This window comes from Bufo bufo, chromosome 11 (assembly GCF_905171765.1).
Source record: "Bufo bufo chromosome 11, aBufBuf1.1, whole genome shotgun sequence".
In the NCBI taxonomy this organism is placed as follows: domain Eukaryota; kingdom Metazoa; phylum Chordata; class Amphibia; order Anura; family Bufonidae; genus Bufo; species Bufo bufo.
Window position 1 is genome coordinate 85,278,567 of NC_053399.1, and position 5,942 is coordinate 85,284,508.

Below are 5,942 nucleotides of genomic sequence, written 5' to 3' on the forward strand. Positions count from 1 at the left end.
GCAACCTGGCTGACGAGCGCCGCAAGAGTGACGCTGCACCCGGGGTCTGTAAAACAATTGGTGACGTGAGGGGCAGGATATGCAGACCAGAACGCCCCAATGTGACCTACCGTTTTTTTTTTTTTACTTTGCTGCACTGCACAGAGTGTTGGATGAGTTTGGGACTAGAATGACCGACACTGTCATTCCTGGTGTGCATGTGACCTCTGGGAGCAGGCCATACTTGGAATATTGAAGACATGATGTGTGTGAGCTGCTTTTGAAATGACAACCGCCGGCCAGGAGGGGGAGCCTAACACGTGCCGCCGGCCGGGACGCCGACTCCGTTGTCGTGGCAACGGAGACGCTGCACGGCAAACCTGCCTGGCGTGCCACGTGGCCTCTGCAGACGGTGCCGGAAGCGCCTGGGAGCATCGCAAAGGCCCCCCATGACCGGAATGCCGCCCCCGGCTTGGGAGCAGCCGGAGACCGGCAGGCGAAGCCACGCTCAGAACCCCATCGCATCACTGGCTTCGCCCCCCACCCCGCGAGTGTTGGGGCCAGGGATTGAACCAGCGATGCGACGGGAGATGGGAACACGGCGCCGTACACGAAACAGCGCCGAGGTCACGTGAGCGGATGCCGGGACGCGAAGCCCGTTGCCGGGGAAACTAGGGAGCCGAGCTGCCAGCCCCAGACCTAGCGTCCCACGCGACCCGGGGTAAGCAGTAAGCGTGGCGGAGCCCGGCTGGGAGCTGATGCGGGGGATCGCGGGAACAAATGAGGACGTGGGGTAAGGAACGAGGGAGCAGAGGAGGGGAGCACTTACCCGGTATGTCAGACAAGGGCGGCGGTGGACGAGAGGAGCCCTACTTACCTGAAATGGCACGCTGTGAGGGAGGGCGTGACGCTCGTGGTGGGAGATAGCACCGAAAACGCACGCAAATGAGGAGAGGGCGTGCCTTCTTTTAAGCGCGCCTACGCCCCTACCACAAATGCAGGCTGACATGTCAGCCTTAAGCTACTTGTCACAGGGTCATTTTTAAAATGACAGACAGAAAAAGAGTTAGGCCATTCTTCAGGGGTGGTAGGGGATGGGTAGGTGCACCAGGCCGGAGCCTAAGTGGGAAGTTGGAGAAGGTGCCTGCGATTACGTCAAATGATGTATCAGAGTTGGTTAAGTGGCTCACTCATCCTTCTGTATCTGCACCCTCCTCACTCTCTGCTATGTGCACCCCTAAAGACGACACTACCACCACCACCATCATAGCCCCTCCTCTAGAATCAGAGGATTTATTTTCACATATATTCCCAGACCTTACCGATGCTCAGCCATTCTTTGCATCGGATCAGGAAGATGAGGTAGCAACGGTCGTCACCCAGCGGTCTGACCACAGTACCTAGATCAACCCAAGGACAGAGGTCCCTGCTGTTGCTGCCTAATCTGAAATCTCTATGTCAGTGGTGGTGAAGGTGAAGATGATGACGTGTCGATGGGTGTCACGTGGGTGCCCACAAGAGAGGAAGAGGAGCGGAGTTCAGAAGGAGAGACAGAGCAGCAGATACAGGGTAGAAGGAGGAGAAGAAGGCAGAACTCGCAGTGCATAGGAGGCAAAAAGCAGACAGAAATTGTATCTGGAGCGAGCCATCCACCATGCACGGTCACATCTGGCACTCCCAGGATGTCGGCACATGGCTCCGCAGTGTGGGCTTTTTTTAACGTGTCAGCTGCTGACAATTGTGTTGACATCTGCAGCTTGTTCTGTCAAATCATAAGTCGCGGTAAGCCCAGCACTCACCTAGGGATGACCGATTTAAGAAGGCACCTGGCCTCCCATCACTGAGCCCAGTGGGAGCAACACCGTCAGAACCCATAAAGCCACACTTCTGGCGCTTTATGTCCTTCCTCTTCTCCTTCTCCTCTTTCCTCTCATTTGTCCTCCACTCCACCTTCCGACGTGCCGTCGTCGCGTTCATCTGACAAACGGCAGGCTTCCATGGCCAAAATGTTAGAACGTAAAAAGTTGATGATGCTGGATAATCCTCTCGTCCAACGGCTGACCGCTGGCTTATCGGATCTGCTAGCCCGCCGACTACTGCCATATAAGCTGGTGGAAGCAGAGGCCTTTAGAAAATGTGTGGCCATTGGCACATTACAATGGAAGGAAATATTTCTCCCAGAAGGCCATCCCAGAGCTATTTGGTCATGTTCAGCGGCAAGTAAATATATCTCTGGCACACAGTGTCGGTGCCAAGATTCATCTGAACACAGACACGTGGTCTAGCAAACACGGGCAGGGAAGGCACATAATTTTTACTGCCCACTGGGTGAACCTTCTGACTGCTGTCAAGCATGCGATCCATGGCTCCCGTGTGGATTTGGTGTTACCGCCATGGATTGCATGCAGGCCTGCCTCTTCTCCTCCTTCTCCTACTCCATCCTCCGTCTCCTCCTCGGCTGACTCCTCCTTTTCCACTGCTACCGCCTCTTCCGCAGCACCCCCCAGGCTCCCCAGAACCTATTTGACGTGCCAGGTGAGACATTGCCTTGCTGTGCTGCGGCTGTTGTGCCTGGAAGCCAAGAGCCACACCGGTTCTGCACTGCTTTTAGCTTTGTGGTCACAGGACGATCAGTGGCTCACCCCGCTCAATTTAACAGTTGGTAAAGTGGTGTGCGACAACGGTGCCAATATGCTGAGCACACTGAAACAGGGCAAAATGACACACGTGCCGTGCAAGGCACACGTCCTGAACTTAGTCATGCAGTGATTCGTTGCCAAATACCCTGGTGTCCAGGATGTCTTGCAGCAGGCCAGGAAAATCTGGCTATTTAAGAAGATCCCACACGGCCATGGCTCGACTTGCTGACGTTCACCGGCGACACCACCTGGCCGCCAGACGTCTGATTTGTGAAAGCCCAACGCGCTCAAACTCCACCTTGTATATGCTTGAAAGGCTGCTCCAGCAGCAACGTGCCGTTAATGACTACCTGTACGAACTCTGCAGCAGGACCGGTTCTGGGAAGCTTGGTTTCTTTTCACCACGCCAGTGGCTGCTCATACTCGATGCATGCAGACTTCTGAGGCTATTTAATGAGATCACCTAACTGGTCAGTCACAGCCAGGGCACCTTCATTGACATCGTACCTTGCACCTCCTTTATGGAGCGTGCATTGTATCATGTCAATGATCAAGCTGTCGAGGAGCAGGAGCTGTAAGATGAGGAAGTCGCAATGCTGAATTCCAAAGAATGGCTACTCCATCTGTGACAAGTCAGCAGGAGTCTGAAGAGGAGTCAGAGGAGGATGGTGGCTGGGGGGAGGAGGAGGAGGCAGAGGAGGAGCAAGAAGCGTAGGCTTTGAGGGGGACTTTAAACTTTTTGGGGATCCCTGGTGTTGTCCGTGGATGGGGGAGAAGACCGAGGATAACATTCTCCTGGGCGATGAGCAGGCGCCAGGGCACTCCACCGCTTCCAATTTAGTGCAAATGGGGGCCTTCATGCTTCAGTGTTTGAAGAGGGACCCCCGTGTAAAAAGCATAAAGGGCAAGGACCAGTACTGTGTGACAATGCACTTAGACCCCCGGTACAAACATAAAATGGCGGACATGTTACCAGCATCACAGATGGCTGTCAGAATGCAGCATTTTTAGGCCTTACTGTCAGAGATGCTGCATTCTGCTGTTGCGGGCGCTGGCAGAGGAATTTCCACCCACAGTGAAACAGGTGCGGTTAAAAATCCTACTGCGCCTGCCAGAAGAGGGCGGTTTGAAGATGTATTGGTCACTTCGAATATGAGATTATTCTTGCAGCCAACCCATCGACAGCTGCCCTCCAGATACATCCTCAGGGACCGCCTAGACCGACAGATTTCCGACTACATCGGGTTAACGGCCGATGTGGATGCTCTGAGAAACGATGAACCCCTGGACTACTGGGTTGCAGGCTTGACCTGTAGCCAGAGCTGGCACAATTTGCAATGAAACTCTTGGCTTGCCTCTCGTCGAGGTTCCTGTCCGAAAGGACGTTCAGCACAGCAGGGGGGATCGTGACCGATAAGCGCACTCGCCTAGCTCACGATAGTGTGGACTACCTTACATTTCTAAAAATGAATAAAGCATTGATCTCGGAGGAATTCAACACTTATGACGATCACATATAATTGAATTTCCTCATGCCAGCCCAGACAAATCCGCCACAACCCAGAACAACAAAGATTTTTATTTGTCTTATGTATATACAGCGGCATAAAAGGCCTTTTCTATTGAACGGCTAATTAGTGAACGCCTAATGTACCTCCAGCCACATAATCACTTGTTCTTTTCTGTCAGGTGAATGCCTAATTTTTGGGGCCTGTACTCCATTGGTCTAAAATAAAATCTTTCTAGGCTCCAGCCCGCACATTTTTAAAGTTTCCCTTTAAGACGCATAAAAATGGCCCCTGATTAAAATACATATTTTTTTGTGGGAATTTTTGCTATTGATCCCCCTCTGGTATGTCACATTTTGTGGGACTATTTGTGCACTTCCAGTAAGTATTTGGTGCCTTCAAATATGACTTGAAGGTTTTTCAATATAGAAAATTGTAAGGCAGCTCTCACCTGCAGTGGTTGAATCACCTGTGGTGCACAGATGCCGCACCTGGATGCGGTGAAAATCCAAAGAACAAAGAAGAGAAATCCAGCTCACTTCAGGTGAAGTATAATAGCTTTTTATTCCAGCGAAGTAAAATCCGTGAACAAGTGTACATAAATCAATCTACGCGTTTCAGACCTCTTACCTAAGAGGTCTGAAACGCGTAGATTGATTTATGTACACTTGTTCACGGATTTTACTTCGCTGGAATAAAAAGCTATTATACTTCACCTGAAGTGAGACGGATTTCTCTTCTTTGTTCTGAAGGTTTTTCAGGTTCGCCTGCCATTAAAGTCAATGTGGTCCGCCGCGAACGTGCGGTTCGCGAATATTTGAATCGTCCCGGTCAATGTTCGTCCATCACAAGAGTCCAGTGCTAGAAGCAGAGGGGGCTCTCTAAATCATATTAATAAAGCATCTCAGGCTGGCTGTCTTTCCAGACATAAAGCCAATTGTTCCAGATTTATCAAACTCAGGAGTCCAAATCTAGGAGTTGTGGCAATGTGAACATTGAGGTGTGCAGTAAAGTCACGGGGAAGCAGGATAAAAGGGGTGCCTGTTCCCCATGCTCCAGTCCGGGACTTAGGGCATGCTCATGTCCAGGGATCCTATTTAATCCTACTACTGGATCTTGGGTGTGTCTCGCTCTGGAGTGTTTGGTGAAGTAGAGTCCTGGTGAGGCTCTGTGTGAGTGGTCTCAGCCGGGTGGGCTGAGGGGCCACGAGGCTAGGCGATAGCCTGAACTTTGAGGGACGCGATGACGCCTGTGAAACAGAGTCGGGAGGACTACTGGGCCACAATCCCCCAAAAGGCATTGAAGTGTCACAGCCTGGAGGTTGCTGGACTGAATGGCTGAGGAAAGCCTCATTTGTGTTCCATGTGTGAACAGGGCTCTCTAGGTGAGTCAGGGATACACTTGTGTTTAGTTAGAGCCTAGCCGGGCAAGGGTATGTTATTTTGTGTGGTTGTCACACGTGATAAGTTAAAGCTGCGACTAACCTGTTTTGCTGAAACGTCTGGAATAAAACACGAGTTTGGACATTCTAACCTTGTCTGGTGAAGTAATCTGTGATGGTGACCCCCCTGAAAAGAGACTATCCCCCTTCAGAGTATAAAGGTATAAGCCTAATGTTCACTAAAAAAGTTTTTCTATTTATTTTTTGGCTGGTTTAGGCAATATTATAAGTAGGACAGCCAGCATCTGTTATTTCAAATGTGCCATCTAAAATGCTTGAGTTATGTAAAGCACAAAAAAATGGTAAAAATTTTTGGTTAGTAAGTGTATCTGATGGAAATTTTTGGTGTTGTTACAGTGATGCCCATGTCCGTTG